At 39.8% G+C, this 23,156-nt stretch overlaps 3 long non-coding RNA genes across 3 annotated transcripts; all 3 read right to left on the bottom strand.

The window, feature by feature from the left end:
- Positions 1-851: 851 nt before the first annotated feature.
- On the bottom strand, positions 852-9,309 carry LOC146706599 (uncharacterized). Its single transcript, XR_014921584.1, has 5 exons — positions 8,505-9,309; positions 8,316-8,421; positions 3,892-4,060; positions 2,236-2,353; positions 852-2,076 (listed from the first exon to the last, which is right to left on the bottom strand). It is a non-coding gene; the product is annotated as an uncharacterized LOC146706599 (long non-coding RNA).
- A 2,018-nt stretch (positions 9,310-11,327) lies between these two features.
- Positions 11,328-12,910, bottom strand: LOC146706598 (uncharacterized). The gene is made up of 3 exons (XR_014921772.1): positions 12,812-12,910; positions 12,492-12,563; positions 11,328-12,381 (listed from the first exon to the last, which is right to left on the bottom strand). It is a non-coding gene; the product is annotated as an uncharacterized LOC146706598 (long non-coding RNA).
- A 7,156-nt stretch (positions 12,911-20,066) lies between these two features.
- Positions 20,067-21,048, bottom strand: LOC146706597 (uncharacterized). The gene is made up of 3 exons (XR_014921585.1): positions 20,983-21,048; positions 20,489-20,606; positions 20,067-20,327 (listed from the first exon to the last, which is right to left on the bottom strand). It is a non-coding gene; the product is annotated as an uncharacterized LOC146706597 (long non-coding RNA).
- Between the last annotated feature and the right edge of the window lie 2,108 nt (positions 21,049-23,156).

Here is a 23,156-nt window from a genome sequence, read left to right as displayed (position 1 = left end):
ACCCCTTCTGAAGTCCACCACCAGCTCCTTGGTCTTGCTGACGTTCAGCTGGAGGTGGTTTTTAATACATGGGAGAATGGATCTAGGATTTGATGTTGTTTACATCAAATTATTTGAATTTGATTTCTATCAGCTCAAATCAGTCTATTTTCCTCTGGCCTTCACAAAGTATTTTCTCCCCCAAAAAACGCTGCTCACTGGATATTTCTTCTTTATCAGACCATTCTCTGTAAACCCTGGAGACCCTAAAGTGTGGGAAAATTCAAGTAAATCAGCCATTTATGAAATATTCAGACCAGCTCGACTGACACCAACAACCACACCACATTTAAAGTCACTTAAATCTCCTTTGGCCGATTGGATGATTAGATATGAGTTGAACAGCAGATATGGTGCAAAATGTAGTTTGATTGGTTTTGGTCATATACAATCACAAGGAAATCATTTTTAAATGCTTTTCAACAGAAATGTTTGATACTACAGATCATTTTACCTCAATTGCAAGAAATGGAAAGGTCACTGACTGTTTGACTGAAAGATTAATGTTAAAAGTTCAAATGTGTTAGTAGACACAGAGGATCGTCAATGTCTACAAAGTAACTGACATCATGACATGCTTTTCCTTTAAAATGCCCCACCTCTTTATGGGAACTGTAAAGAACCGCAGTAACATTCTCACCACTCCGTCTCCCACATGGAAAATATACAATTTATAAATATGTCACATTGTGCACATTCACCTTCAACTGCTTCTATTAACACATTTTCATAACCAGCATACTTATAAATTCCAAAACAAAGGCCACAGCATGAAAACACTTTTACATTCAGTGTCAGATGGAGTCGTTGAGCTTTGTGAAATGAAACTTTAATGAAGAATAAAGCAAAATAATAAAGAAAGACAAAATCTTTTTAGATACACTGTAGCAGCATAACAATAACACAGTGAAGACAAATGATCACATGATTTGATACATGTTATACGTAGCTAGATCCAAAAGCCTGAGAACACATTTAACGTGCGCAAAACTTTCACCTGAACCTGAAAATAATCTCAGAGTCTGAGGAATCAAAAATATTTGAAATTGTTTTTAACAATCGCTCTCAGAGATTAGAGGCAGGAAAACAAGGGCCTTTGTAAGGTGAGGGAGAGATACCACAGTGGATCAGACGGTGAGAGTTTAAGTCTGGTGGTGTTTCCAGACCCAGAGCTGAACACCTGATGTGAGTCAACTGCACCCTGACTGAGGGCAAGCAGTGATCCATTCTTCAGAGATGTGCTCCAACAGTGATGTAGATCTTTGTGGAGAAGAATTCACACTGCAGCAGGATATTGAAGCCAAACACACCTCAAAGCTTTGGAGAGCTGCTTAAAGAAAGCCTAAGAGTGCTGAACATAAACTTTGCTCATCAAATGAGGCTCTTTGAGACACAGTCACATCAACCTGGGTCAACATGGCTTAATGGAGGGTAGGCGGTGTGGAATACTATATGGACAAACGTATGGGGTCACCTACACATTACACCTACAGGCCATGAAAACCCACATCCCAATTTTAATTCCAGAAGAGGAACTCTGGAGTTTCTTAGTCACCAAAACATTGGAGACTTTTTCAGCACTCTGTCTTTGCACTCACTAACCCTGCCATCTAACTTTATGTCGTCTGGCACTTCATGTGGTTCTTCAATGCTCCCATCTTACAGTAAGAGCACCTTCAGATGATTATGGGATATTAATGAGGGAAGACACTTTATCAACTGAGTTTTACATACTGGATTAACATAATTCCCAAATTATGAAGTTGATATTGTGATAATGTAAAAAAAAAAAATTGAAATCAGCATAAAATATATGTTCTCTATATTCTGCAGCTGTAATTAAGCAGGTAAAGAATAAAGGGGTTAAAATTCCAGCAACAGTTTACAAAGTAACTTCATGGAGTGAAAGCATTTTGTGATTTTTGAAGTGTTAATTGTAGCATTGGTTCAATTTTCGCTCTCTCTTCTTTAACAAATTGTTCCATTGCCCACTTCACAGTCTGCTTCACACAGAAAAGCGTTCTGGGTGTCTCGATCCTGCAGAAGAATCAGTATCATTATTTTGCTCTCATATTTACACATTTTACTCTTAATAGGAGAGTTATGCTTTAATGTGGACGATTATACATTGCTTATACATTACTTCATGGCAAACATTAGTGATCGAATCAAAGAGACAGTGAAAGACAAACTTACACAAATGCTGGTGTGGAACATTGTCTGTGAGTTTTCACGATGGACACGATGTTCGCCTTTGGGATCCGTTTGTCAAAGAAGTGAAAACAGTAAAGGTCAGGTGCATTCACTGCCTTAGCTGTAACAGAAAAACAGGGATTACTCAGTGCTGCGTCTGCTTCTAATGACTTCTCCAACATACCAGATATAAATAAGGTTCATGCTCATTAGCTGCTTCTGGGTCCAAACTCTCCCCTTCAAACGAACACTGCGGCACCACTGAGAGTTACAAACTGTCTAAATTCTTTCATCTGTAATAAAATCATCAGCGTTGCTGCTTTACCAGGCGTAACAATTAAGTTTAACATCCAGGCATCCATGAAAACAGGATTTATAAAGTTTAATGGAGTTCAAAGTTAGCAGGGAATTAGCTCGATAGTATCTTATATTTGGATGGAAACTATGTTCTGACTACAAGTTAAATTTCTTTTAGCATTTATTGTTTGTTTTTTTTATTGTCACAATTCCAACCCTCCCCCTTTATCTTGCTTGGGACTGGGAAAAGTGACACAAAATAGGCACTCTGGAGGAGTTTTTTTTTTTTTTTTAATGAGCGGGTAGTTTTATACCTTGTGATCCACAAAAAGTAACAGTAAAAGAAGAACTAACTGCGTAACAGTCGGGGGGGATTCATTTGCAGTTTGGACGCGTAGGTGTGAACATCTCTTGCTCTGACAGCAGCTGAGGGCGACTGCTGCGTGAGGTCTATCACCAGCAAAAGTCGCCAGATTTGTCGCTGGTGGCTTTTTAGAAAAAAAGTCACTAAGGCGGTCTAAACCCCTCATACACACAATATTAACATGGACTGAACCACTACTCACAACCAATGGCCCTTTATATAACTACTGTATAAATTATCCATATATCTCACTGATCTCAACTGCACTACTGTAAATGCTGCATAGACAATCATACTGTACAATATAATAATTATAGTTTTACAACTGTTTATTAATACTCCAATTGTATATCTACAATCTATATAGTTTTCACATTTTTAACCACATGTATAACCTGTTATATAGCCTGTACATAGCTTGTTCACTCACTAGAGCTATAGCCTGAACATACTTACACTTATAGTATATTCATAACATACCTTCATACCATGTACATTGTAACATACCTATAATAGATCCATATTGTGTAATATCTATATTATTGCTAAAGAACTTTCTGGATGGATGCAAACTGCATTTCGTTGCCTTGTACTTGTGGCATGTGAAATGACAATAAAGTTTAATTCTAATTATAAAACTTGCTAAATATAGTGACAAAGTCACTAAGTTAGCAACACTGGGTTCGTGCGTCATCACTGCAAAAACAATTTTAGAAAGTCTTGTTCATCCTATTGGTCCAATTGAGCTAGTTAACTAGCTTTAAAAAGCATTATTTGTAAATAAATAAATAAATGTACTATGATAATTTTTTAAGGCACGGTAAGACGCTGGAAAATTTTATCCGCTTTTTAAATTTAAAAAAAATGAACTAAATATTTATGCAAAAATTGCACAGATAGATGACAAAATAACCATCATATAATTTCTCATGGCAAGAATTACTCATATTTTGTGTGTGAAAACAAGAATACCTGGGAAAAATCTAACACAGACTTACAGGCATCGCTGGGGTAAACTGCAAACACCATGAGCAGCAGTCCCGCCGTCAGGCTGAGAGTCTTCATGTTGACTGCACTGTAGACCTGATGATAGTGATGTTTCAGAAGATGTCTGAAGTGGCCTCCTGAGCTTTAAGTTGCTTTCTCATCTGCATATTCAGTGCAGTTCTAAGGAAAGTGGAAAAATGATCAACAACCCTGAAGGTGGTTAATAGATTGGGGTTTCTTGCAACATGAGACAACAGGAAGTTTCAAAGACTCAATATCACTCTGATTATCTGATAAAACAAGCTCAAACAAACCAGTTCATCTTCTACAAAGTCCGTACGATGCATGCACTGCATGCATACTTGTATCTCAACTCAGAGTAGTAGGTCAAGCTGCAAATATTAAGCTATAATTAGATGGTAAATTCAATTAACAGGGATCTTTTCATGGTTCATTCATTCTTTGTTTCCCATTAAACCTCTTCTGTCATTTCATAATTTTCCTCAGTACTCCTTAATCACCAATTTCTGCACAACTGTCCTTCATTCAGGCTGCAGTGAAGGCTGCAGCAGATTCACGAGACAACACGTAAGACATCTGCTCATGCCTGATGTATATCAGTTCAGGTTACACAAATCATTTTCTACAAAGAATATATGTATTATGGACAGTGTTGGTCAAGTTACTTGAAAAAAGTAATCAGTAACTAATTACTGATTACTTCCCCAAAAAAGTAATCCCGTTACTCTTTTGATTACTTATTTTCAAAAGTAATTAATTACTTAGTTACTTAGTTACTTTTTAAAAACACGATTTACAACCTGAAGAGGTGATAAAGCGATCGATCTTTCAGCCCAATTCTACTTTTTCTACATAATCCATCATACAAAATGTAATCAAATGGAAAAGTCTCTTTTTTTTTAACTTGTTTTATCAGTTTTAATCTTTTAACTTTATGCATCAAGCAAAAATTTAATTATATGCAACATTCTTTGAGTTGAATAAATTAGTTTAACATTTAAACCTATTTTCTACACATTCCAGCACATAAAATAAAATATTTTTTGTGTTTTCACTCACTCTTTCAAATAGATGCAAGTAAAACACAGCAGAAAATAAATAAAGTCAAAGACTCAGCGGTGCTGTTGCTCTATTTTCACCTGTAAAGCAGGACTGCGGTAGGCGGAGGTTTACCCTGGTGCAGGTGTGCCGCGGTCAGTTGAAGAATCCGCGACTTTCTCTGTGAGTTTCCCATTACGTCATGGCGCACTCGGTGCTTGCTCGGAAGTTTAGGGGTTTTTTTTTCGCTGTAAAAAGAAGTTTTCTTCCCACGCACGATGGACGCTAATGTTTTTGTCACTTTTTATGGAATCAAACTCAAAGTAAGGTCAGTACTTCCACGCTTTAAACGCTGCACGCTCATACTCTCTCTGCACTCGATATATGATCCATTGTTGATCTGCACACAGCTGTTGTCACTAACGGCGCACTCGCTTACGTCACTGTCGTGAGACATTCTCGCAAAAAAAAAAATCACGGTTTTAGTAACGCAGCGTTCCTACGGGAAAGTAACGGCAATCTAATTACCGTTTTTGCAATAGTAATCCCTTACTTTACTCGTTACTTGAAAAAAGTAATCAGATTACAGTAACGCGTTACCCATCTCTGATTATGGATGTGTTATGTTTACATGTTGCACATTTGTCTGAATGCTAGCTGCAGAAACATTTCAAGCTGCATTGGAGGCACAGTTATAACTGATCCCACCTCATAGTTTTAAGCAACTACAAGCACTCTATTTAAAGTTGGAGAAAGACTGTGGCTTTGATTAAATGTAAACACATTCAATGTTCATGCTGGGTACTTTTCTGTTTGTTTGTATTACAACAGACCACAACAATGCTGACCTTTAACCAGGGAACTGCAATAGAAGATTTATAATGCTAACGTTGTGACCCGCTCAGTCTGATTCTGGGCGTTTCTTCATGTTAAAAATGTCATGTCTCCTTTGTTTTGAATTTCTCTTTCTCTCCTCCAAGTCGATTATTGTGTAGAGTTTTGGATTTGGTATATTTTTCATTTTTGTGTGTGAATTTAGACATATGCAAATTCAAAAGTGAAGGCCCCACAGCCACGTGATCTGAGGTTTCCTAAGACATATCAAGCAGGGTGCTCCCAGAATGGTACAAAATACACCCTTGGTTGGAATGTTCCCAGAGTAGAGACTCTTGTTACTGTGTATTTACTTCAGCTGTGGGATATCGTCATTGAGAGAAAGCAATGTTTAAAGTCAGTGGGTTCTGTTAAACTCTGATGACTGTAATGTATGGCGCTTGCCATCGCCAGAAACAGGTGCTTGAAAACAAAACATACAGTAAGACAAAAGCAGAAATTCTAATCTTCACTGCTACTAAAAACATAGCTCAGAGTGGTCACAGTGTGCTGACTCAAATAAAAGGGGAATTTTCCTAGAAATGCCAAACATGATAAGCAATCATGACCCTGTGGTTAGAAGGAGACTGGAACAACAAGCAAAAAATATTTTGTACACCAGCAAAACAACCCAAATTCTGTCATGTTTGGCTGAAATGGTTGCTGAGGAGAAGTTAAAGAAGCTAAAGAGAGTGCACAGGTTCAGTCATTGTAGATGAGTCAAAAGATGCCATTGAATCAGAGCAAATTTCTTTCATATTTAAATACTAGTATAATCAGGGGTGCACAAAACTGGTACGCAGTTACGCATGCATGACAAAAATTAGGAACGCATAGTGACACTTGTGTTACCAAGCACCTTTGCGTTCTTGACCATGTCATTTAACCTTACACATGTTGCTTGTCACCATCTAAATGTCCAAAAAACAACAGACATTAAGTTGCTTCTTTGGCATTTCGCCACCAGCTGAGAAACACCACCTCTTCGGGTTTTTGGGGGATGTTGCTAACTCCGGGTCCGATAACAGGCACCACACCCGCAGTAGATGTGCTCGGTGTGAGGTCTCGCAGCAAGCTATCAAATACGGTGCATTTCTCGGCTTTAAAAAAAACAAAAAACAAACGCTATGCGTTTCATCGGATTTGAGGTGTTACTTCCTTTGACAGTATCACAGTATCACCTTAAAGCACTTGTTGCAGGCTGCTGAGTTTGCATATTTTGCTGTGAAGTACAGCCAGACTTCAACCGCTTCACCTTGGGCATTTTTAATCTGTAGCTCTGCTCTAAAAGAATGTACGTACCTGGACCCGCCTACTATCCTCGGAAACGTAAAATGATTGGCTAGAATTCAAAGTGAATCTCAGGGGAAAAAAAGCACCGAAAAAAAGCACCGAAATGTGCGCTGCTTTTCAGTCTGGTTACTACCGTTTATGTTTATGTTATGCCATCATGGCACCGGATACCGGTACCCATCCCTAGTTCAGAGTGAGTGCTACAAAGAGGAAATAAAGTGTATTCAGGAAAGAATCACGATCTCCCCCTCAAGCAGTCTCTGGAAACTGCATCCTATTCTAGATGGTAATGGACTCTTAAGAGTTGGGGGCCGAATCATACAATCTGAACTGGACATCGACACCACTCACCCTCTCATCATCCCTGCCCGACACCACTTGGGAACGCTCTTAATACGGCACTATCACGACACTGAAACACCAAGGAAGACATTTCACAGAAGGTGAAATTAGAGCTGCAGGGTTCTGGATGGTAGGGGCCAAAAGGGCTATCAGCACAGTGCTTTTTAAGTGTGTCACATGCAAGAAATTGAGAGGAAAAGCGGAATGTCAGCAAATGGGAAACTTACCATCTGAACGAATGCAACTTGCACCCCCCTTCACATATGTGGGTGTAGACGTGTTCGGGCCATGGGACATTATAACCCGGCGCACAAGAAGAGGAAAAGCTAGCTCTAAAAGGTGGGCCGTGATGTTCTCATGTCTGTCGACAAGAGCAGTCCATATCGAGTTGATCGAATCAATGAGCACAGACAGTTTCATAAATGCTTTAAGGCGGCTTTTTGCAATCAGAGGCCCGGCAACCCATCTCCCGTTTCTGCTCGGTGACAGCTCGTACTTTTCCTTTTTCTCCCTCCCTCCCTCGCTCACAGACACATAACGGGTATGGCAGTCCATTCTCCCTGCAGCACGGACTACACTGCCCATGAGGCTACATTCTTTAGGGCGATGCCTGCAACACTCTGTCTATTGCCTTCATAAAAAAACATTTCTTCACGTCATTATGAGACGCAAGATTGAGACACAGGCATTTGAACCTCTTAATACGCGTTTTGTTTGGGTTTCCACCGGCGTGGAATTACCAAAAATAGAGAGGGCATAGCCAAACATATGAAACAGGAAAAGACCGCCGTGTAATCCCTTTATTTCAACAAAGTAACTGTATTCTGAATACCACCCTTTTAAACAGTAACTGAATACAGTTACTCACATTTTGTATTTTAAATACGTAACGACGGTACATGTATTCTGTTACTCCCCAACACTGTCCATGACTAGGGATCTTCACCAGGAAATCAGGGACGGGTCCACGGGATCTAAACACAGAGTGAACACGTTAGAACGAAGGCACAGGTATAGCCTTCGGAGTCTAATACTACGAGAGCGGAGATACACTAACATGATTCACGCAACAATCCAGCGATGAATGGCTGCCATCCCTCTGCTTAAATGCTGGTAGCATCAGTGAGAATCAGGTGTTTCCACTTCACAGGTGAGTGGGCCGAGGGCATTGACCCGCAATAATTTCCGCCCCGGCGAGTGAGAGAGAGACAATGCAGCTGATCAGCTACCTGCTGATCCACCAACACTTGTAGTTTACAAAGCAACTTCAAGTGTGCACCTTTGGGATCAGTTTGTCAAAGAAGTGAAACGAGCAGAGGGCAGGTGATTTCACTGCGTTAGCTGCAACAGAAAAACAGGGATTACTCAGTGCTGTGTCTGCTTCTAATGACTTCTCCCACATATCAGATATAATTAAGGTTAAATGCTCATCAGGCAACAAACACAATTTGTTATATCTTAATAAAAGATTATGTTTTGAAGGCTCTTATTTTATGTCTTGGAGCAAGATTATTACGCAAAGACATAAAAGATAGAGATACATAGAAAATAGAAAAACAAAAAATCTGTCTCAATGAAGGACATGCCGGACATGTGACCACACTTTTTCCGCAAGGATTCAGAGTAAGAAAATTACAGTGAAGAACTTCCAGCCAACTTGAGATCAGCATTGGTCTTCATGACCATGAACTTATATGAGTTTGATGTCCTCGCTCTGTCTCACTCTGTGTCTGAATGAAGAGAAAGACAGAAATTCAAAAACTGATCTAACACAAGTACAAGAAGCAGACTTACAGACATCACTGTGGTAAACTGAACAGCATGAGCAGCAGTCCCACTGTCAGGCTGAGAGTCTTCATGCTGACTTCACTGTAGACCTGATGACGTGTCTGAAGTGATCAGTCCAATGACCACGCTTCAAGCCACGTTCTCATCAAACGAATTCTAAGAAACTGGGAAAAATTATCCACAACCCAACGGTGGTTAATAGATTGGGGTTTTTCTGTACCATGAGACAAGTTTCAGGGACTCAATATATCCGATAAAACAAACTCAAACAAACCACTCATTATTTTACAAATAAATACATGCACTGATAATGCACGCATAGTCCCAATCTTCACTTTCTGCACAACTTTCCTTTACTCAGGCTGCACTGAAGGATCTACTGCAGGGGTGGGGAAACTCCAGGTCTCAAGGGCTGGTGTCCTGCAAGTTTTAGACATGACCTTGATCGAAAACAGCTGATTTAAATGGCTAAATTACCTCCTTTTTCATAGGCCTGGTAATGAACTAATTTGATTCAGGTGTGTTGACTGTGATGGGAAATTTCTTTATCTTATGTGTGACAAAGTGGGTGAGAAGACCATTTGTCTATATTCTTAGTTAACATTCTTGTTTTGATTTAACCATATTTCACATGTAATCTGCAATAGGCAAACATCTACTATCCCGGGTTTGTTTATGTTTTGCACTTTTACAGATTATATAATATAACATCTTGGTTTAAATCAATTCATACAAGTTTGCTAAGTTAAGAACTTACCTTGCCTACCTGACTTGCAGAAACAAAAGGAGGAAATGTAGTTTTACTTCCTGCTTTATACCTTCTGGGTTCATCTGAGGTCACAGGAAGAGACCAAGTGCAGAAGGGGAAGAACTCTTATAATTTAATAAAGTTGATTTTAGAGGGTTTATGGAGAAATAGATTTATTGTTGTAATATGTATTGATTACACCAAAGAGTTTATGTTGCCAGTAAAGAGGAGTAGTAGAGGTTTGAATATAATCATGTTCATCTTACCTACCTACTGAATGGAATAGTCCAGAGGAGAAATTGTTTGGTTAAGTGGACTATTTAAGCAGAAGAACTCAGGTGTTTTGGGGGGAAAGGTTCAGGTCAGTGTAGCTGTGTGCAGGTTGACCTTAATTTCTGTTGATTTAAGTTCAGTTATGTTTATTTGAACTGAGTTATAGAGTTGAGTTTCTTATTTGTTTCTTTGTAAATATTGTTGGGCCACAAAATGGTGAATAAATCACTTGCTACACTGGACAGCATCAGTCTCCTGCACTTCTTTGACCGCTTAAGTCGAGTCGTACCACATTATGTATTTATCTAATGTACTTTTGTATTTGTTTTTTAGTTACATACATATAGGATAGCATCACAAATGTGTCTTTATGCTTTATCACACCTTCGCAGTGGGGCCATTGTAATAGGCCAGAGACATCCAGGCACCTGTGTGCGGGGGGGGGGCTGTTGCTCATTTCTGGGGGGGAAAGGGAGGTGATTGCTGGTCGTTATTCTCTCTGAAGGGAAGGTTTCAAGGATGAGCTGAACTGGCAGGTATAGAGTGACGCAATGTGCTCTGGAATTCTCTTTGTCTCTGAGTTTTGCCAGTTTGTATATAAGATATCTATCATTAGAGACCATTGTTGTCTCCACTGCAGTGTATATAATAAACTCCACTTCAAAAGACGCTCACTGAGTGTTTGCAGGTTACTTGAAATTTTCACGACATGACCCAGGGTGATATCTAAAACCTGCAGGACACCGGCCCTTGAGGCCTGGAGTTCTCCAACCATGATCTACAGCGTTAACATTGGAATGTCAGCCGGACTGGAGAAGTGTAGTCGGATGGTAACGAAGAGAGGGAAAGTAGTCAGAACTGAGATGATTGTACTACTAGACGGTAACATTGGAGACATCGAGGATAGCTACAGATACCTAGGAATCCTACAGGCAAATGGGAACCAAGATGACCTGCCTTACCTGCAAAGGGTAAGACAAGTCCTGAGGAGTCAGCTGAATGGAAAGCACAAGATCCAGGCAACCAACACCTACGCTTGAGTTTTTAATACATGGGAGAATGGATGTAGAATGTTGTTTACATCAAATTTTGAACCTACCATCTGAATGTTGCAGCCAAAATCTAAACACATTACACAAAGCAACATTTATCAAATCTTCTATTGTCTAATTTTGGTGAGTCAGAACAAATTTCAATCTAATGTTAATTTTTGTAACTGACGAGTGACATTAAGTGGTTTTGCAGTGGTTATTTGAATAACTGTTCGATTTCTATCAGCTCAAATCAGTCTATTTTCCTCTGGCCTTCACAAAGTATTTTCTCCCAGAGAACCGCCGCTCACTGGATATTTCCTCTTTTTCAGACCATTCTCTGTAAACCATAGAGACCCTAAAGTTTGGGAAAATTCAAGTAAATCAGCCATTTATGAAATATTCAGACCAGCTCGACTGGCAAATAACAACCACACCACATTCAAAGTCACTTAAATCTCCTTTGGCTGATTGGATGATTAGATATGAGTTGAACAGGAACAGTACACTGTAAAAAAAAAAAATCCTAAAAAAACATTAATATTCCAGCAGTTGGGGCGCCAAAATAATACCAGAAAATAACTTTCATAAAAATACGGTTATTTTCAGTAATGACAATACAGTTTGTTGCCCTAATTTTACATGGGATTTTGCCTTTTTCAAGTGCTTTTAAACATTAAATTAGGAACATTTTAATGTGATTAAACAATGAAATTACCTATAAACAAGGTCAATGAATGCGGCAATATGAATAATAATACTTAAATGTACAGAAATATACAGTTAACAGTTGGTTTAAATAATAATAACAGATTGCATTTATATAGCGCTTTTCGAGACCCTCAGAGCGCTTTACAATTCCACTATTCATTCACTCTCACACTGGTGGAGGCAAGCTACAGTCGTAGCCAGAGCTGCCCTGGGACAGACTGACAGAGGCGAGGCTGCCATATCGCACCATCGGCCCCTCACCAGTAGGTAGTAGGTGAAGTGTCTTGCCCAAGGACACAACGACCGAGACTGTCCAAGCCGGGGCTCGAACCAGCAACCTTCTGATTACAAGGCGAACTGCCAAATCTTGAGCCACGATCGCCCTAAGTAACAATGATAATAATTATTATTTCATGTAACCAACTAACCAACCAGCTCACACCAGGATTTAGTTTGAGTTTGCACAGTGAGAAAATTACAGTGAAGAACTTACAGCTCACTTGAGATCAACATTGGTCTTCATGACAATACACATCAGTGACGCTGACATCATGGCTATCTCACTCTGTGATTGAACAAAGAAAAAAACACAGAAAATTCAGAGAACTACTGCTGCAAAAACCACTGGAAATGGTTACACACTAATTAAAGTTATTTTAGGTAAGAAAAACCAAAGAAAAAAATGCTTGTGCAAAAGTCAAAGAGATACATGACAAAAATAACCAACATATAATTTCTAATGGCAAGATAAGATGCTCAGGATTACTCATATTTTGTGCGTGAAAACCTGGGAAAAATCTAACACAGACTTACAGGCATCGCTGTGCTAAACTGCAAACACCACGAGCAGCAGTCCCACCGTCAGGCTGAGTCTTCATGTTGCACTGTAGACCTGATGATGCTAATGTTTGAATGATGACTGATTTTGTCTGAATTCATCAGACCGTTCACCCCGCTTTTAGTCGCTTTCTCATCTGCATATTCAGTGCAGTTCTAAGGAAAGTGGAAAAATGATCAAGAACTCTGAAGGTGGTAAATAGATTGGGGTTTCTTGCAACATGAGACAACAGGAAGTTTCAAAGACTCAATATCACTCTGATTATCTGATAAAACAAGCTCAAACAAACCACTTCATCTTCTACAAAGTCCGTACGATGCATGCACTGCATGCATACTTGTATCTCAACTCAGAGTAGTAGGTCAAGCTGCAAATATTAAGCTATAATTAGATGGCAAATTCATTAACAGGGATCTTTTCATGGTTAATTAATTTTCTCCATAAACCTCTTCTGTCATTTCAGAAATTTCAGTACTCCTTAATTATCAATTTCTGCACAACTTTCCTTCATTCACGTAAGACATCTGCTCATGCCTGATGTATATCAGTTCAGGTTACACAAATCATTTTCTGCACACAAAATGTTAAAAATGCATTTGTGTATTGATACTCACTTTTGCACACAATAACATCTGTTATGGATGTTTTATGTTGCATATTTGTCTGAATGCTAGCTGCAGAAACATTTCCAAGCTGCATTGGAGGCACAGTTATAAATGATCCCACCTCATGGTAGTGACTAAAAGTAGCAAAAAAAAAAAAAAAAAAAAAAGCACTCTATTTAAATTTAGAGAAAGACTGTGGCTTTGATTGAATGTAAACACATTCACTGTTCATGCTGGGTACTTTTCTTTGGGGGTTTTTTTAATTTACAACAGACCACAACCATGCTGACCTTTAACCAGGAAACTGCAATAGAAGATCAAAAATGCTAACGTTGTCTGATTTTGGGCGTTTCTTCATGGTAAAAATGTTATGAGTGCTCCTTTGTTTTGAATTTCTTTTTCACTCCTCCAAGTCGATTATTGCGCAGAGTTTTAGATTTGGTATATTTTTCTTTTTTGTGTGTGAATTTAGACATATGCAAATTCAAAAGTGAAGGCCCCACAACCACGTGATCTGAGGTTTCCTAAGACATATCAAGCAGGGTGCTCCCAGAATGGTACAAAATACACCCTTGGTTGGAATGTTCCCAGAGTAGAGACTCTTGTTACTGTGTATTTACTTCAGCTGTGGGATATCGTCATTGGGAGAAAGCAATGTTTAAAGTCAGTGGGTTCTGTTAAACTCTGATGACTGTAATGGACGGCCCTTGCCATCGCCAGAAACAGGTGCTTGAAAGAGTGGTCACAGTGTACTGACTCAAATAAAAGGGGCATTTTCCTAGAAATGTTCAATGTGGAAAGCAATCATGACCCTGTGCTTGTCAGGTCCCAGCATCCTCGTGTCGCAATATCATGGACAGATTGCTGGTTTTTTTGTGTGTACTAGAAGAGATCTCTTCAGAGACCAACAGAGAGCTGTAGGAGCAAGGGGCATTCTGGTTCAGATGGGTCTGAATTTTGTTGGAAGCCTTACACTCTGAGTGGCTTTAACATGTTATCAGAAATGCTTCAGTCTGAAAACTGTTGACCTGTCTAAGGCTATAAATCTAGTTGAACTGCTTAAGGAGACAGTGGTTCATTACTCTACTGAATCCTTTTTTGATGACCTGTCGACTGATATTGTGGGGAAAAAGAAAGCAAGAAAACTTAATGATTCTCTTGTCTCACTTCTTGCCTTGGACCGCATGCAGACCCACACAGCAAACGATGTTCAGAATCAAAAAATGTTATCCAGTTATAGATAGTATGATGGAAGAAATGGAAAAAACACTTTTCTATCCTGAGCTGTAATATTATGAAAGGTGGTCAGGCTTGAGGCGACTGTTGTTGTGATTTGGTGCTGTAAAAATAAAATTGAACTGAATTCACTAGTGAACCCTGTTGGTGAAAAACAGAAAACACCAGAATTTTTAGACCATGTTCACATATGGCTTCTTCTATGCATGATGGAGCTTTAACCTGCATTTGCGGATGCCACAGTGAATTGTGTTCATGGACTGTAATTTGTGGAAGTATTCTTGAGCACGAGCACTAAATTCCATGAGAGAATGCATCCATGATGTTAATCTCCTGTTCCATCACATCATGAAGGTGCTCTATTAGATTGAGATCTGGTGACTGTGGAGGCCATTCGAGTTGAAGAAACCAGTTGGGGAGATTTCACCTTTCTGACATGAGGCATTATTCTGCTGGAAGCTGCAATCAGAAGATGGGTACACTGTGGTCGCAATTAAGGGGCCCAAAGTTGGACAAGAAAATATATCATAATATACCATTGTTATGGCCCTGTCCATAATCTGTTTTGGTGGTTGTTTCCTTTGTCTGTGCCTTTAAGTCTTTGCAGGTCCCTGAGTGGATGAGCTGACGGCTGCCGATTGGTCCGGCGATCATGTGGTCGCATTCAAAATCCCTCCACCAGCAGTTGTCCCGGGGGCAGCCACTGACAGCAGCAGCAGACCTGACCCTGGCCTCCAAAACCTGAGACATTTGTGCCTGTGACTTTGTGCGACTTTTCTCAGTTCTGTATATAGTGTGTACATTAGTTTTCATTGTAAATAGCACATTGTAAATAGCACTGCAACAGAAGGGGTGAGCTGCCTTATTGTTTTTCCTTGCACTGTTTTCTCCTGTTTATTTCAGTTAGGGAGTTAGGTGTAGCGCTTGTCTTTTGTTTGATGTTTGATTTCACATAGGGTTTTAGATAGCACCTCCTCCTGACTTAGCTTGTTTTGTTTGTTATTTTGGCCTTTGTTCACCCCGGAGCTTCATTTTTGCAGTGTAGTGAAATAAATCACCATTCACTAAGACATTGGTTTTCCCTCTGTGTATGGTTTTGGGGACCAGGGCGGGGCAATCTTTTCAAACTTATGTTGCGTTCCTGTACCCCTAGACTGGGGCGTAACAACCATATCATCAAAAGTCTACCCACAAAGCAAAATTGTTATGGCCCAGATCTGGCCCATACAATGTGCTTACACATTGCCCACATACCGCAAAGGATGACGGCCCTTTGGTGGCCCAGATCTGGTTTGCCAGAGGTGGCCCACACATGGGCCAGCACAAGGCCAGTTGCAGACACACTGCTGGCCCTGTGCTGGCCCAAGATGTCAGCCTAATGTGTACCTTAATCAAGCCATGTAATAACAACATGTGCCGGAACATGATAGTGCAAAAGTAACATGACAAAACTCTGCTCCGACTGTGAATGGACTGATTCTTATATAGTGCTTTTCTACTCTCCCAGATTACTCAAAGTGCTCTATACAACAATCCACATTAACACACTTCCTAACTACATTCATACACATTCACTGTCTTGACATGCAGACTGGAGAAGCCAGGAAACAAACCACTAACCTTCTGATCAGTAGGTGACCTGCTCTACCTCCTGAGCTGCAGCCACCCAGTGGTAAACATGAGTAAACCCTCACTAGGGTTTTAGATAAAGTGTACACTCACAAATAGGGATGGGTACCGGTATCCGGTGGCATGATGGCACCGGTTCTGACATAAACGGTAGTAACCAGACCGAAAAGCAGCGCACATTTCGGTGCTTTATTTCGGTGCTTTATTTTCCTGAGATGTCATACACTTTGAATTCTAGCCAATCATTTTACGTTTCCGAGGATAGTAGGCGGGCCCAGGTATGTACATTCTTTTAGAGCAGAGCTACAGATTAAAAATGCCCAAGGCGAAGCGGTCAAAAGTCTGCCTGTACTTCACAGCAAAAGATGCAAACTCAGCAGCCTGCAACAAGTGCTTTAAGCTGATACTGTGATACTGTCAAAGGAGGTAACACCTCAAATCCGATGAAACACCTGGCGACGCATAGCATTTTGTTAAAAGCCGAAAAATGCGCCGTATTTGATAGCTTGCTGCGAGACCTCACACCAAGCGCATCTACTGCGGGTGTGGTGCCTGTTATCGGACCCGGACTTAGCAACATCCCCCAAGAACCCGAAGAGGAGAGTCCTGGCCCCTAGCCCTGCCAGTGTAGCAGAAATGATGACGGATGATGATGGCAGTGCAGCCGTTCTTCTCTGAGTGAGTAGCTTAATGTTGTTTGTGTGTAATTTACGTTGAGTAGGCTAACCACGTTATTACATTAATGCACGTAAGGTGAACTAGCAAACATCATCATAGCTACATGCGGCTGTCTTCTTGTTTGATGGCAGATACTCCCTTCACCCTGGCCAAAAAGGCTAAAATGACCAAAGAAATAGTCAGACCTGTTTTCTATGAGCCTGGACCACATAAACCAAACCATAATCGGGCCAGATGTGGCATGCCATCACATAAACAGTGCCATCTACGCCAGGTCTGGACCACATCTGGATGACATACCACTTACCATGCCAGAAGTCAGCCAGCAGTGCCAGCTTGACACCAGATCTAGGCCAGACCTGTCTGTTATGTGGGTATATGTTCACCCATCCAAATCATTGAATTGAGGTGTTCCAGTCACATCCGATGAACTCCAAAACATAGGCATGAAAATGCTTTTACATTCACTGTCAGATGAAGTCGATGAGTTTTGTAAAATGAAACTTTAATGAAGATTATTTCAATTGCATAGTGAAAGAAAATTATAAAATAATTCAATACATGTTTTTACATATTGTTTCTTTATAAACTGAAATAAAACTTTAACGAAGAATGAAGCAGTGATATAAAAATGATTCCACCATCCACACGACATTGTACGTTGACAGCTGTTTCACTGATTAGGATTTTTTAAGACAATTTATTCATGGAGTTTTTCAGCTGCCCTCTCCTGCTCAGCACACCACACCGCTCTCTCGTCGGGTCCCAGCATCTTCGTAAAATAGGGCAGGCATGACCCAGTGATGGAGAACAGCTGTGTGGTTCAGCCAGGGGCGATTTTAGCCCATTTTTGGGGGTGCTTTAGCACCCCCAAAAATGCTGCCAGAGCCATGGTGGCTGAGACGCAGCGGAGCGGAGGTTTAAGTGCCTGGCTTAAAACAGGACATATTAGCTGCATTTAACCTTCAGTTACTCTTTATATAGTTAGGTAGGAGTCAGACCAGGTTTCTTTTTAGCTGAAAAACCTTACACCAGGTAACCTGCAGTGTCTAAAACGTGTTTTCCGACAACATTTGCTACCCTACAATCCGTCCTGCTCAGTAGTAAATTCAGTGACATTTGACCATCCTGTTGCTCCCATTGAAATGTATACAGCCTATTTAAAATCTAAAACTTAGAATTGTCCGCAGCCTACTGTTGTTACCACTGTCCTGTTTGAAATGGATACTAACTAGCTAACTGACTGGATGCCCATTAACCTTATAACTCCTGTTGTGCGTGTATGTGTGTGTGTTTGTGTACAGAGACACAGCCAGGTTCATACTGGATATAAGGAAGTTTTTACAAAAAAAGGAGCCACATTCAGGTAAAAGTGTAAGATCAAATGATCCGTCAATCAAGAATAATGTTGGATCAGTGTTTCAATGTTTATATCTTTTATTAGATGTTCATGTGGTTTGGTTATTTGCCTTTTGGTTGAAAGTACACTGAGAGAGGACTTTTTGTTAGTGATCTTAATAGAATTTTTTTCATATTAATGTAATTTTTCATCTAATTGAATACAATCTATTTGTGTATGATTGTCAGTCCAAAGAGGGAGAGAGGAAAGAGGGGAACGTGAGGAGAAAGTACAAGGTCAGGAAGAACCAGGTAAGAAAACAGACAGGGAGCAGTGACAGGCACAACAGAAACTGTTAAACTGACAAAGAGAAAAAACCTGATTTTACTCACACAATCTGGAAGTTGTGTTCTCCCTATATTAAAGCTGCTATACAGAATCTGCAAAACAAACTGGGTTGAAACATTTTGACCCTCTTTAACAACATTCCAACATAACATTATCATTGATTGGGGAGATTAAAATTAATGATATATTTTTATGTGGTTCAGCCACAACTCTACTGAAACCTCAGCCAGTAATAGGTAGGCCAACATTTGGACCGTCCAGTTGTCTGTATGACTGCCGCAGTACGTACATCACATTTGCACATTATCAGAAAGAGCCAAACAGCCCTGGTGGAGTGAGGAGCTGTAAAGAGAAGCAGAAGCTCTGTTTATATTCTAAAAATGTTTTAAGCTTGTTTCAAAGATTCTGTACTGCAGCTTTAAATGTTTTCCAAAAGCACACATACACTTATCAGTGTTTCTCAAACTTGTTACAGTGTGTACCACCTGATAAAAATGTCAAGCTCTCCCAAGTACCACTATGAAAGCATGAAAGTCATAAATCTTACAACACAAAATTATTATTAATAAATTAGTAAAATTAGCATCTGCAATAAAGATTTTTTCATACATTGTATACATTCAACCACGGGCAAAGTTGCCTCCATTTTTATAGTTTTTATTAATATTTCGTAATAATTTATTCTGTTTTGGGAGTATTTTTATTTATCTGTATTATATTATACATACACATTAAAAGTGAATCTCTGTCCAAAAAATGCACTCAGTTTACTTTTTACTCACTATGAGCATCATTCATTATTCTCCCCCAGTAATTAAGGTTAGGATGTGTATTTTTTTATTCCAATCCATTCTTCTTTTGCGGCATTTAAATAACCTTTATCAGATTTGATGGTTTTGTTACAGACTTTTCAAAAAAGTGTTTTGCTTTTCTTTCACAAATGTGGGGATTAAATTGTGTTAAAATGCACAAAACAGTGATGTCATGTTTTGTGACGAGGACCCAGGCACAGAGAGACTTGATGAATTTAAGAAGCTTATGATTTAATAAAGAAATTTGCTGACTTGCACAGAGATGGTAAAATTATGATGACTGATAACGGAGACTAAGACAACAGACGATGAGGACAGGGAGGAACAGGGGTTTAAATGCACCAAAGTGACAGTCAGAGAGAACTCGGGACAACATTTAAGGATGCAGGGACTGACAGAGACAGGTTTATCTTGCCTGGCTGGGCAGCTCTCCTGGGTGCTCAGCACCCCCAAAGCTCTGATCCTGGGTTCAGCCTTCCCTGACAGCACACCCTGCACCCGCTACTCCACCCCTCCCCTGCAGCTGAGCCACAAACCACACATACTTTTACATTCACTATCAGATGAAGTCGATGAGTTTTGTGAAATGAAACTTTAATGAAGAATAAAGCAAAACAACACAATGTGATAGAAAAATGATTTCAATTGCATAGTGAAAGAAAATTATAAAATAATTCAATACATGTTTTTACATATTGTTGCATTATAAACTTTCCTCATCAGATGAAGCTCTTTAAGACATTGTCATATCAGGCTGGGTCAAAATCTCCTTTGGTTGTCAAATTGTTCTTTTGCCCACTCTGCAGTCTGTTTAACACACAAAAGCCTTTTGTGTGTCTTGATCCTGTAGAAAAGTCAGTATCATTATTTTGCTCTCATATTCACACATTTTACGGTTAATAGCAGAGTTACGGCTTCAATCTCAACGATTATACATTGCTTATACATGACTTACTTGGCAAACATTAGTGATTGTATCAAAGAGACAGTGAAAGACAAACTTACACAAATGCTGGTGTGGAACATTGTCTGTGAGTTTTCACGATGGAGACGATGTTCGCCTTTGGGATCCGTTTGTCAAAGAAGTGAAAACAACAAAAGTCAGGAGAAATCACTGCCTTAGCTGTAGCAGAAAAACAGGGATTACTCAGTGCTGTGTCTGCTTCTAATGACTTCTTCAACATACCAGATATAATTAAGGTTAATGCAACAAAATACAATTTGTTATATCTTAATGACAGATACAGTTTGAAGGCTCCTATTTAAGTTAAAAAAATAAATATGTCTCAGTGAAGTACATGCCGAACATGTGACCACACTTGTTTACACGAGGATTCAATCTACTTAATTACAGTAAAGAATTTAAGATCAACACTGGTCTTCATGGCCATGAACTTATATGAGTTTGATGTCCTCGCTCTGTCTCACTCTGTGTCTGAATGCAGAGAAAGACAGAAATTCAAAAACTGATCTAACACAAGTACAAGAAGCAGACTTACAGGCATCGCTGTGGTAAACGGTGAACAGCACGAGCAGCAGTCCCACTGTCAGGCTGAGAGTCTTCATGCTGACTTCACTGTAGACCTGATGATCCTGATGTTTCAAAAGATGTCTGAATGATCGGTCCGATCACCCTGCTTTAAGTCACGTTCTCATCTGCATATTCAAACCATTTCTTAGAAACTGGAAAAATGATCAACAACCCCAAAGGTGGTTAATAGATTGGGGTTTTTCTGTACCATGAGACAACAGGAAGTTTCGGGGACTCAATATATCTGATAAAACGCTCAAACAAACCACTCGGTGCTCTACCAATAAATACATGCACTGATAATGCATGCTTAGTCCCAATCTTCACTGTCTGCACAACCTTCCTTTATTCAGGCTGCAGTGAAGGTCGACAGTAGAATCGCGAGACAACATTTGAAACATTTGCTGATATCTGATCCATTTGTATATTGATACTCAGTTTTTCCACACAATAATATGTAGTATGGATGTATTATGTTTACACCTTGTATATTTGTCTGAATGCTAGGTGCACCATATTTCCAGGCTATAGCCATTTGTCAATATACACTGACAGCAATCAGCGAGGCAGCACTTAAGATGTATTCAGCGCCAGTTCATCAGCTACCTAACTGTGGTAAGCAGGCCTCCAGAACCTTACACTTCTAACCTGCAAAGTAAGCTTCAAATTCAGAAACCATCTTCTCGCTGCCACATTTCCATGGTGTGTCATTGCTTATCTCTCTGTTTATAATAAAGCTTGTGAAAAACCCTCCGCCTGTCTTTTGATTTGGGTCCCCACCCACATACTGGCCTCCGGGCCCCATTGACAATAATGAGTGTTGGTTTGTTTTCAGTTTCTCTCTTTCCCCCAGCTTGATCATTGGGTGGAGATTGGATATCTGATTCTTCAGCCAAACACATCGATTATCATCTACTTCATCAGCGGCAGTGTGGTAAGACCTGCCGTGCACGTCTCTGCATAATATTATGCCTCCAAAGAGGAGTGTAACAGGCCTCTTAGTTCTTTAAGTGTTCTTGCTCTTACGTGCTCTCCTTGTTTCTAGTGGTTCTTCTGCTGACTGAAGAGCCTCCTGTTCTTAGTCCTTATCAGCATACAAGCAAGCTGTTTTTAACGGGATACTACAGATTGTTTTACCTTAACATTAAAAAATAGAAAGGTCGTTTATTGTTTCACTGAAATAATAATGTTAAAAGTCAATGTAAATTAGCAGAAATACCTTCATGTACCTTCATGTCAGAAACTCCCCACTACATATCCACACTGTGTCATTGCTTATCTCTCTGTATGTATTATTATTTATTATTAAGCTTGTGATCAACCTTCCGCCAGTGTCTGGATCCCTCCCACGTACCCGGTGCCCGTTGACAATAATGAGTGCTGGTTTGTTTTCAGTTTCTCTCTCTACCAAGTTGGCCATTGGACGTAGATTGGATTCTTTGTTCTTCAGCCGAACACGCCTGATTATCATCTACATCATTAATGACAGTGTAATAAGACCTGCTGTGCTCGTCTCTTGCCTCCAAAGAGGAGTGTAACAGTCCAAACCGAGTTCTCCAAGAGGCTACCTTGTGTTCTTGCTCTTACGTCTCCTTGTTTCTAGTGGTCCTTCTGCCGACTGAAGAGCCTCCTATCTCCAGTCCTCATCACCATGCAAGCAGCTACACTCATCAAACCAATCTGAATTACCTTCCTCAAATTCCCCATTGGCCTGCTCACCCTCCAGTGGTAACATTTACGTGGATTTCAAACAGCATTCTGTTCCTCTGGAAAACTCCAAAAATCTTGGGATGCTTTGTAAAATGTAAATAAAAATGAAATGCAATGATCTTTAAATCTCATACACACATACTGTTATTGTCCTCTGGGCACCCTCATTATTCTTAGTGCCAGTTGGTTGTATTAAACCCTGCCAGCAGTGTAGTTTATCTTCCATACCCTTACTCTATTAGCAGCAGCCTGAACTATTGATACATAGCAGGCTATATATATGGTCACTTACTGTTTAACATCTGAAATTGTGAAATGATAAAAGCTAACAAAACTACATAGAAAGTTTTGTTAGCTTTTGTATAAAGTCAAAGCAATTTTCTTTTTAAAAAGTGTTTTTCTTTAGGGAAACTTAAAGTAATATCCACCCCT

This window comes from Copadichromis virginalis, linkage group LG7 (genome assembly GCF_057382275.1).
Source record: "Copadichromis virginalis isolate Kocher_CV1m ecotype Utaka linkage group LG7, C_Virginalis_male_GT1.1, whole genome shotgun sequence".
Classification (NCBI taxonomy): Eukaryota; Metazoa; Chordata; class Actinopteri; order Cichliformes; family Cichlidae; genus Copadichromis; species Copadichromis virginalis.
This window is presented reverse-complemented; position numbering and strand designations above follow the sequence as displayed.